Source organism: Alosa sapidissima, chromosome 14 (genome assembly GCF_018492685.1).
Source record: "Alosa sapidissima isolate fAloSap1 chromosome 14, fAloSap1.pri, whole genome shotgun sequence".
NCBI lineage: Eukaryota > Metazoa > Chordata > Actinopteri > Clupeiformes > Clupeidae > Alosa > Alosa sapidissima.
Genome location: NC_055970.1, coordinates 33010561 through 33022382, shown reverse-complemented (window position 1 = coordinate 33022382; position 11822 = coordinate 33010561). Strand labels below are relative to the sequence as shown.

The following is an 11822-nucleotide window of genomic DNA, read 5'->3' as shown; positions in this document are numbered from 1 at the left end:
TCTCAAATGAAAGTTTTTTTTACATGTTTAACATGTTTAACATGTTTTAACAACAAGGAAGGTAACATGGAGAAAAAAAGTGGTGAATAAAAACTAATAAATGAATGTTACTAATCATTTTGCAATTTATACAAACTATGCTGGCCTACTACAAGACAAAGGCGCCGTCAGCAAGTTTTGTCAATTTAGCCAGGCCTGTTTTGCGCCTTGGCTAGTATTACGTCATGTTACAGTCAGGGACGGCAGCCAAGTTGAATTTCAGGGCTTTCAGAATCCAACCAGGTAAAAATGACCAATGCTCCATTGAACTGAATGATGCCCACAAATACGACGGAGTATTAGGGCCACACATGAAGAAAAAAATATTTTTGCCATGACGATAAATGCCATAACATTAAACTCGACATTTCGAGAATAAAGTTGAAATATCATGTCGACTTTAACCTCGACGTGTCGACATTAAACTCAACATTTTGAGTTAGTTTGGAGAGAGAACGACTGCTCGGGACGATTGAAAAGGCGGAGGACGAATGAAACATTCCAGTTTTCTTCGAGTGCAAAAACGATAGACATAGGCCTACAGCATGTCGACAAAACATAGAACATATTAACCTCCGTTGCTCAGCCAAATACTTTCCTGTTAGGTCCTTTTATCACGGAGTTACAGGCGATAAATGCGATGGTCAAAAGTAGGCTAAACGTCAGCGGTTTATTTATTTATTGTAGGCCTATTATTAGTGTTTCTCATCTAAAGGTTCAACTTCATGCTTCACTAGACTAGGCATACTAAGTGCTTTCCCCAATCCCAGACTTTCACATTGCATGTTTGTTTGTAGGCTAATGGATGCAAAACAGGCTATTGCTGAATGTCTATGGAGGGACAAATGAAGCTGTCTCCCGACCAGGCAAGTAAATGCACACATACCGGTATCTGTGTCTAGCCTACTATATTTATTGCAGGTGAGACATGGAAAAGCAGTTTTAGAAAAATTACTTTTGCTATGTTAATCTATGGAGAGTGACGGCCTGTGGGTCATGAAGGGTAGTTATTTGGATGTGCGGTGGCCTTACCCACGTAAAACAGAGTGAATTAACATTTTGTACTATAGAAACATTATATCATTGGAAACATGTATTATTCTAGCTATATAAATGGCATAGTGCATGGTATTTCCATATGGTTATGGTTATGGATTTAGCAGACGCCTTTGTCCAAAGCGACACATAAATACAAAACAACATAATAATATTTAAAATTGAACAGGGAACAGATTAAAATGTAGGTCAAATATAGTAAGGAGAATAGTTGTAGTACACAATAATATCAATTCAAGCAATAGCCTAATAAAAAGCAATGTAAAAAAGGGGAAAGGCAATAATAAAACAATAATGTCAATTCAATCAATAATATAAAAACAATGACATGCTAAGACTACATTAAGGAGAATATCAATAATAAACAATAATGTCAAATTAATTAACAGCCCAATTAAAATAAAACAACATTATATAAACCATAACACATAAGCGCTTAAACAACTAAGTATATGTTGAATAGGAATGTCTTTAGACCCCTCTTAAACGACCCAAAACTACCACAGGAACGGAGAGCACTGGGCAGTTCATTCCACCAACATGGAACCACTGAAGAAAAGAGTCTGGAATTAGACCCAGTTTTCATGACTGGTCGACACAACATACGCTCACCAGAAGACCGCAGTGGGCGGTTGGGGATGTAAGGCTTGATTATTGAATTAAAATAACTAGGAGCAGATCTAGTTAGTGTCCTATAGGCCAAAGTGAGAGATTTAAATTTAATTCTGGCTACTATAGGGAGCCAATGGAGAGTAACTAGGAGAGGAGTTACATGTGTCCTCTTTGGCTGATTGAAGACCAGGCGTGCTCCAGCATTTTGAATCAGCTGTAATGATCTTGTTACACAAGCGGGTAAGCCAGCTAATAGTGAATTACAATAGTCCAGCTTAGAGATGACCATGGTCTGAACAAGAAGTTGTGTGGAATCTTGTGTCAGATAAGGTCTGATCTTCCTAATGTTGTAAAGCATAAACCGACATGATTTTGCAATAGAAGCTATATGCTCAGAGAAGTTAAGTCGGTCATCAATTACAACGCCCAAGTTTCGTGCCGATCTAGTTGGGGTCAGTGAAGTTGAGTCAAGCTGGATGTTAATCTGTTGGGGAATAGCTGTTTTAGCTGGAAACACCAAAAACTCTGTTTTTGAGAGATTAAGCTGAAGGTGCCGATCTTTCATCCAGGCTGAAATATCCTTAAGGCATGCAGAAATCCGGTGGGAAACACTAGAGTCATCAGGTGGGAAAGACAGGTAAAGTTGAGTGTCGTCTGCATAACAGTGATAGTCAAATCCATGGGAGCGAATGGTCTCACCTAAGGAAGTGGTGTAAATAGAGAAAAGCAAGGGTCCTAATACTGATCCCTGAGGCACACCTGTGGTGAGGTCATGAGACTTAGATACCTGTCCCTGCCAAGACACGTTGAAAGAATGCCCTTTAAGGTAAGATTCAAACCAGTCAAGAGCTTTTCCAGAAATTCCCAGTTCAGATAGTATAGATAGGAGAATGTCATGGTTAACAGTATCAAAGGCTGCAGATAAATCTAGTAGAATTAATACTGATGACTGAGCAGAGGACTTAGCTACTCTCAATGCTTCAGTCACAGACAGAAGAGCAGTTTCAGTAGAATGACCACTCTTGAAACCAGACTGCATAGGGTCCAGTAGATTATTCTGATGAAGAAAGTCACAAACTTGCTTGAAGACCACTTTCTCCAAAACCTTTGACAAGAAAGGAAGAAGGGAGACAGGTCTGTAGTTCTTCACCTCAGTTGGATTAAGTGTACTTTTCTTTAGCAGAGGTGTAACCCTAGCCTGTTTAAAAGAATAAGGAACTATTCCAGAACTGAGTGAAGCATTAAATACATGTGTGACTGCTGGTAGAACAGCGGGTGAGATAGACTGTAGAAGAGTGGACGGGACAGGATCTAATGGGCACCAAACGTTAATTTTCTCGTATTTGAAAAAAAATGCCCAGATCCGTTTATTGGGTGCCACGGATGTCTATCAAATGCGTCTGTGCATAGCTCATCGTCGTCTGGCTTTCCCCCTTGTTCTGTGATTGGTCCCCTATCTCAGGCGAAAATTTGCTCCATGGTCTCCAGGCTGCCTTAGAAGCGTGAATCAAATCGCGCGCAAGACAGCATGGGAACACCCAGGCTACAACAGCCGACTATTTAGGTTAAGTTTATAACTTTGTGGACGGCCACCAAGCGTCTTCTGCCTCACGGCTGCGCGCGCATCTAGTTTTGTTGGTAAATGGGAAACCCGTGTATTATTCATGTGACATTGTGTGTTGTGTAGGCTACATAGCTTAAACTGTAGGCTATGTTTAAACTGTATTTCGAGTTTAATGTCGGCATGTCACGTCGAGATTAAACTAGATAGGATATTTCAACTTTATTCTCGAAATGTCGAGTTTAACGTCGACATGTCGACTTTAAAGTCAACATGTCAAGTTTATCTCGCCATGGCAAAAAATATTTGTTTTCTTCATGTGTGGCCCTAATACTCCGTCGTACACAATGCATACCGAATACAATATTAAAAGTTAATTGTTTTGGGTTCTGCGAAATTCTTTGTTTTAATGTTAGGCTACATATCTGTATGCAATGTGAATAGCCTACACATCCTGTTAGCCGCTAGCAGCAATATGGTGGCAAAGTATGATTACATAACCGCATTCATTCGTAGACATGTGCGTTTGGTTTATAGTGCGAGATACTTACAGCCAATGATATTTCACAGCTAGCAAGTAGGCTTAATTTGCTAGGCTAGCATGCAGTCTACTACACTGTGATATTGAGTTTAGCCTACTAGTTTAGCACCCAGGAGCCGTTTGGTCGTGGATTCTAGATACAGTAACATCTGGCATTACAATAGCCTACAACAATTCCAACAATACTACTGAGCTACTACCACCCCATTTCAGTATGAGAATATGGTACACACAGCCAGCCTGCAAACACCTTGGGGTTTGGCGTATACATTTAATATAGGCGATATACTAAAAGATGAAAAACAAAACAAAAAACCGGGTCGTGACCACGGGGACTCTGGTTCGAATCATCCCGCTGTCATTACATTTTCTTCCTGTCACTCTTCACTGTCCTATCTGTATAAAGGCAAATAGTCCAAAATATAACAGACTTAAACAATGAAGATATGGTTAAATTGAAAAGGACACACAATACCTATCTTGTTTGTTTGCTGTAGCCTACATGCTTATTGGGTTCTCTCCTGGCCCTCTTGAGAGTGAAACCAACTTCATTGTCTCACTTCTAGGAGTGCATAGGCCTATCCACATCTTCGACTGACATGGATATCCAGTGAATGTGGAACTGACCAAATCTCATTGTGTTGCCAGCTGTGAGTAATATACACCAGAGTCTATGGAACATTATGGGAGAGGTCTCTGGCTTGCCATTTTCACCCTTTATCACACTGTGTCTTTGTTTTTTTATTGTTAGAGAGAGGGAATTTTACAGGATGACATAATCTGTAGCTTTGGTCAGTTCGGGTCATGCTGTTTTAAGGGAATGTGTACAGTAGGACCCTTCACTGTTAAAGAGACTGTAGACTTTTACCTCCACACTTTGACAGTTCGACTGCAGTCTGAACATGTCAGAGGTAGTAAGATCAGTTCAGATGGAGTTTGAGGCCCTCAGATCACAAGTTTCCAGTTGTCTTTTGCATCATTGCTATCATTCCCTTTCACTGCTCTGATCCAGGATCTGTGTGGGTTTTAGTGCCTCTGAAAGGTAGTTGAAATTAAAGAAAAAAGTGAGAGGTGCTTTTGACACTCACCGAGGGCGTCAACAACAGTAGCTTACCTGTCAAGCTGCTCATCCATGTGAAGCTCTCGTACGTATGTACGTGTTAGACATCTGCTACTGTGTGCCTGCAGACTTCAAGAGTAGCTCTCCAAATGGAGTCAGGTTTTCAGCTCTTCACAGGCAGCTGGGGTAGAAAAAAAGAACATTCTGGAACAGGAGTCATTTCAAAACATTTTGGAAAACCATTTCTGTGTGTCTTTTGTTCTCTTCATCAATCATATTATGTCTCCTGCCAGGCCGTGCTGTAAGCTCCTTTCCCCCAGTGCATTCGTAAAAACCACATTTTAAATGTGTGTGTGTGTAATAGTCGCCTGTGTCAGCGCTCTCCGGCTGCTGAAGCACCCTGCCATAGATGGAAAATTAGGCATATACTGCTGCACTGTAAATCTTATTGTAATTCACAAAGCTTGCATTACAAATCATTGGCTCAGGGTAAAAGAACTTTGCTTTTGTGTGTTCCTACCTGCACTGTTGAGCGTATGCTTGTATGCCTGGTCAAACAGACATGATCACTGGCTTATACTAACATTTTTATTTCTCTATGTAAAAGACAATAATTCTTTAATACAATAATTAATTAGGCTATTTAACCCCCAGAGACGCCAGCCCCCCACCCCGCCAACATTCCCTCTCTTATATGCCACACCAGTGCTTGTCCTCCCGGGCCATATGGGAAGGGAGACAAACTGGGAGACTCGTGAAGCATGAAGAGTGATGTTGCAGTATTTAAGTGCCTTGTTTGGACGAACTGTCACAGTGTTAGTTCAAAGATGTAGGTGTTTGGGCTGCAGACAGTAATTAATATCGTGCTGCCTTGCAGATCAGGCAGGTCTGCTGCTGCACGGAACAGCCCAGATGACTAAACATTGGAGGGTCTGCTCGTCTGAAAGAATATTTTAGTGTTTGGAGCCTTGGTCTCCTCCTGAGCGTGGGGCTTATGCCACTGAGTCCAGTGAATCAGCCTACCAGCCCTGTCCCTCCCCAAGCGCAGCTGCTCTTTATCTGATTTTCTCATTAGACTCAACTCATGACTTTATTGTAAAGAGTTTGGCTGAAGCACTGCACATTTGTGTGGGGATTTTGGTTTGATCTGTCCATATTTTCATTTTATTCTCCTTTGTGAAATGTATGGATTATAGATTCGCCAGAATAGTGCATTTCTTACAACTAAACATCCCTCCATATCCCTTATGAGAATGTCTACACTTACCAATTTTAACTCATGTCGTTTCATCATTTTTTTGGGATTCACAGTTGCCAATACGCAAAGTGTTAGATAACACCATATGTTACCATATGTTTGACCTTACAGAAAACCTGATCAGAATGGAATGTTTTGAAGAGGTGTGTATTTTGGGAGCATTACTTATTTTGGCCTCTGGTGAAGGAGAAAGTGTCACTACAATAGCAGATGTGTTTTATTACATATCTGAATTGGTGGTGATGCTGGGCTTTTCTAATGTGTGAATATAGTTTATGCAAAGACTGTCCAGACCTCGAGCAATTTTTAATCCTTGGAGGTGAAGGACTTAAGGAATCTTGCTAATTTCACAGATGGTTTAAAATAGATTAGTGCGGAGTACCAGCTCCCCGAGATATGCGGACCCACCAGGCTCCTTGTTCCTCTGCCAAAACTCTTCGCGGAGCCTCAGAGGTGCCTTCCAAAAGTCCTGCAAGGTTAAACTCAAACTTCTGCATCCTCAAGCCATGGCTGATTCATGACGCGGTTGACTTACCCCACCCCTTCTCTCTCTCTCTCTCAATCTTCCCCTTCTATTTAGCCCTCTGTACAAGAGTACAAGAGCTATCAAGTGGACCCTGATTGACCAGGGCCTCTGGTATTTACAGATATTAAAATTTGGGATTCATTTTTCTATTCCCTGTTAGTAAGGGTTGGCATTTGCTTGGTGTATTAAAGCTGTAATTTCAGATGATCTACCATGCTAAGGGTTTTCTCGTTTTTTCTGAGCTCATTTGAAATGTTCTGTAAGAAACCATTATCTCTTTTGGTCTGTTCTTATCCTTGTGTGCACTGGCCTCTGCTTTACTCGGGGACCTTGCTAGGATTGTCTATGGACAGAGAGTTCAGTCCTCCTGTTTTGGAAATGAGATCTTTCATTTTCTATCTAAACAATGGCCTAAGAACACAAAGCCCCTGACTCGGCGAGTAGAGAAAGCACAAACCAGTTGGCTCACAAGGCCATCTTTAATTGTTTAACTTTCCCCTCGCCCCATCAATCGTTCAGCATATTGTGTCTGGAAGCCAAGAAACAGAGAGGAGAAGAGGCGGGAGGGAGGGAGGGAGGAGGGAAAGAAAGGGTGAAGCTGAAAAGAGGAGTGGAGGAGACTGTGTGGTGTACGGACGAGGCCAAGCCTGCTGACAGAGCCATCTCCAGACAGAGGAATCCAGACACAGCTCTGGGCAGGCTCAAAGGGCCCAGCTTGGAGTTAATGTGGGAACACAATGGGGCCGGGTGAAAAACTCAACATGTTTTTGTTGAACTTGTCATTCGCCAGGACATAGCTGTAAGGAAAGCCTAGGAACCATCTGAATGTTGTTTGTGCTCTTCTAATGCACCATATTTGGGTCAGTCTTCACAGGGGCTTTTATGAGGAGACTGTTAACAATGGAAAGACGTTTTCAGAGTGACACACACCCTGGCGTGGGCCAAACCCTCTTGGACCTGCCCCATTGCAAGCCGGCTTCCAAAAAGCTGACCTCATGCCTCAGTGGGATGCTATTAATCAGATTCTTTCAGCAGCTATCAGGAAAACCACCACAGTAAACAGCCACTTTTGGACTGGCCCCGTTTTAAAGGGGAAGTAATGGCTTGGACAATATTACTGCAAATGAACCTTTTGCTTTTTTGGTTGTGGGGACACTGGACTGGGTTGCTTGACTGTCAATCACAAATCTATAGGAATAAATACATATTCTATTCTAAGTGCACTCTCTCTGTTTCTCTCTCTCAGCCTCTTCCTCCCTCACCTTCTCTCTCTCTTTCTCTCTCTCTCTCTCTCTCTCTCTCTCTCTCTCTCTCTCTCTCGTTGTATGTGTGTGTGGTGTGTGGCGTTTACATGCCTGCTCATGCATGTGTGTGTATTTGCCAGGCTTTATCAAAGTATCAGTTTAGTTATGCTCATTTCATTTGTTATTGAGGGAGAGAGAAAAAAGAGAATGTTTTTCTGCACAAAACTCACCCACATGTTGAGAATTTCCAAGCATGGTTGTTGGGCACATTGGTTTGCTAAATGAACTTTTGAAAAATCCACACGGGACAATATTTCACAAAATGTAATTTTACATACTGTTTCACATCATTGCCTCTTCTCCGTGTATTTATCTCTCAAAGCATTTGACTGCATTTCTTTTGGGAAGAATGAATACGTAATGGATATTTAAAAGCATCCCGACTCCCTCTGCTTTTTTGAGGAATTTAGCAAAATAAAGGTTCCTATGTAGGCATGTGTTATTATTTCAAAGCCATCACTCAGTTCTCTCATGCATATGTCAATTACTCAACCACACCTTTATGAATATGTAAATGTGTTCAGAATGCCTCATTAATTAGTAATTCATACATTTTTCACGAACTCAATACATTTCCAATGGAGTCTGATGAATTATCACTGGTAAGTAGAAAAAACTGAATACATTTCAGTGTTTTTCTAAATCGGTTTCTTTAATAGTGAGTGTTTGGTGGCACACTTCAGAGTGATGGAGACGTCAAGGGGCTGTTTTTCATTCAGATTCTAGTATTGATATTTGTAGTAGTGTGTGTGTGTGAGGTTGATGCCTAGCTCATGAAATTAAGCCATTAGACGGAAGCTTGAAGATGTGCATAGGGGTTTCCAGCACAAACCTTACAGCTCTGTGTAAAATCGACACAAGGTGAGCCATGTAAGGTCAGGAGTTGGGTGTCAGCCTGGACAGCAGCACAGGCGCTGAATATTACAAGGAGCAGCATCTGGCCCCCATATTAGCATTCGACCCATCCACAGAGAAATCATTCATTCCTTTTTTCCCTGCCTGGCTGTTTAGCCCTTGTGTGCCTGTAATATATTCATTACAGAGAGAGACCCACTTGATCTTATTAGTCTTTGATAATCATTTGAATTAAACAGACAGTGTTTGCTTTTGGGACCCCCAACTCGCACAGAAAGACAAATGGAGACATGGTCTTGATGACCTGTGTTTGTGTAAGGTTTGAAAACAGAGAGGAAAGGGAGGTGAGGGATGTGTTTAGTGTAGTAATTTTGGATTTTGAAAGGACTCCCCTTCCACACTCCCTAGATGCTCTCTTTCTTTCTTTCTCTCTCCCATGTACACACACACACATTAAATTGTGTATTTTTTGGGATCGCACCACAGTAAGACATCAGACGTGGGGGATACGACACAGTGTAGAGTGTTGGCTGGAGCGCACTTCAAAGCCATGAATTTAACATGAAAGTGGAGGTGCGGACAAGTGCAAAGTATTGCCGCCTATCTGAGGAGGGATTATAGTCTACTACCTCCTGGATGCAGTCACTTTGTTACCAGCTCCCCATTGGCCCAGGAAATATATTTATGTAAATGGCAGTGGGACTTCTTAGCTGTAAACACGAGTGCGCTCAAAGGAAAAGCCGCCTAGGGACCCTCTGTAGCCATAAATATGGGGGGGTTAAAAGAAACAAACAAATTTGCCGTCATGATAATCTACAATGCTTCACAGTTCAAAAAAGTGCAATGTTAAATCATTCAGTGATGATATTTTAGTTAAACTGTATTAGTTTTAAATAACATGGTGAGTGGGAGGTTGGAGCTGGCTGACAGATTTAGATATTGTGCTTACTGCTTACATATTTCTTTAATGGAGAAATGCGAGGAGCTGGAACTGGGCTGAATGTGGGGTAACACTTGATGAAATACACTATGCTCTGGTTAAAATGAATTTAAAATTCTTGGAAGTGTATACTGTATTAAAGATAAGACTTGTATAATGACACGTGTCCATTTTTTTTGGTAGTTGGAGGCCAAAAATCTGACCGAAGCAGTTGGCGTGACAGCAATTTCTCGCCTGGTGTTGCACGGACTGATGTATGGTGACAGATCGAGGAGTGGTCTTTGTTGGGGTGAGTGTTTGCGCGAGGTCAAAGGGTGAAACAGATGCTTTACCTGCAGTACTGCAGCGGACAGGCCTGCTTCTCAGCGACAGCTGCTCCCGTTCAGGAAGACATACGACTGCATTGCAGGTAGGGGAACTACCACCACACCGAAAAAAACAGATGCATATTTCACTGACAGCTCGCTGGCACAGCCTATCACTGTGCTTAGCACTGAGATCCCCCTCACTTCTGCTGTTGAGGAGGGTTCTGCAGAGAAGCAGACTTGGAATGATGAAAATGAGATACATACCGATGCACGAGTCATTATTGTTTCCTCTCTGCAAATTCCAGACATTCTGCATTCTGTACAAAAATTAAATTTGAGTAAGGCGTTTGGATTTCAATAATCACAAAGTAATCAGACTACTGCATGTGATATTAAATATTTATCTACTTGTTCCTTTAGGAATAATGGGATATGAGGGGGAAGTACATTTTTGATTAAATTATTTCTTTTGTTTTTTTCTGTACAAAGCCTAAAATCTGTGCCATGCCACAGATTAGATTTGTTTTGTGGTCTGTGGTACAATAACATTCTAAAATTTAGTAAATAGAGAAAAATAGAAAAAAAAGGATGTATGACATTGGCGATGTCCAGCAGTCTGCCAGATGGTCTGTGCAAATCTCCATTTCTCCCTTTCTGTCTTTTCCCTGCCCTCCTTCCCTGTGATTCCCGCTGAAAAGATTGACACACTAATAAACTGATGTTAATTAGACATACTTTGAAATTCCTCATTCTGCTCCTGTACGTCTCTCACCATTCTGGAGCTGGTGGCTTATTAAAACATTTGCTGCTCTTGGGTGATCTTCTTTTGAAACGGATTCTGACCCTCCGGGCACAATTTATTTTTATTTCAAAAATTATTTTTACTAGCAAATTTAGCATTAGTTCAAGAGAATTATAAATCATTATTACACAGGCAGACACTTCAAACATTTAGTCAAAAGCTTTCTGAGCGATGAAGCATCAAAGGGGGTGCTAAGGCAGATGACTGTTCTGCTGGCGTGCCTCCATTCATTAATACGCCGTAGTCAGGCGAGCTAATACTGCAAACATGCGTCTTTAACTACAAGAGACTACTGTTTTATTAAAAGCCTTTGTCACAACCAGGAGGAGGTGTGCCATCAATATTACATTACAGGAAATGCCAACGGCCTTTTTTTGTGAATTGAACGTATCAACAGGGAATTTTTTTTGTTCTTGTTTAATTCTTCTAAGTACATGTGTGTGAAGTTGTTTCTTAATATGTCATTTTCATGTGCTGTTTATATACACAGAAACATACCCAGATGAAAAAGGTGAAGATTCTCTTGTTTACATAGAAGTCCTATATTACTGAAGTAGAACATAGCCCGACTATATATGTTAAATATAGTTCCTGTTGATGGATAAATGGCATTCAATTTATCGGCTGTGTAGGAACTCAATATCAATTATCAATTAAATGTTATTCCTTTCTGTAAATGTGTACTAATGTAATTTCAGGTAATGTCAGGTAATTTATGTAAAACACAATTAGCATTTTTAAAATGTTCATCCTTAAAGGACTGTGTGTGTGGCTGCTTTTGTGTGATCCGTTGTGCTCCTGTGTAAATATATATGTGAGTGTGTGTGTATGTGTGTGTGTGTGTGTGTGTGTAACTATTTTTATTTGCTCTAATGTACTCCTCTGATTACTTACTGGTAACCTTAGTCAGGTAATTGTGCAGATCGAGGCTAATTTGCAAATAATGGCTTTGGTGAAATC

General features: G+C 41.0%; 1 long non-coding RNA gene across 1 annotated transcript; it reads left to right on the top strand.

The window, feature by feature from the left end:
* Window positions 1-236: 236 nt before the first annotated feature.
* Window positions 237-10146, top strand: LOC121681815. The gene is made up of 3 exons (XR_006022304.1): window positions 237-282; window positions 4376-4459; window positions 9936-10146. It is a non-coding gene; the product is annotated as an uncharacterized LOC121681815 (long non-coding RNA).
* Window positions 10147-11822: the final 1676 nt, after the last annotated feature.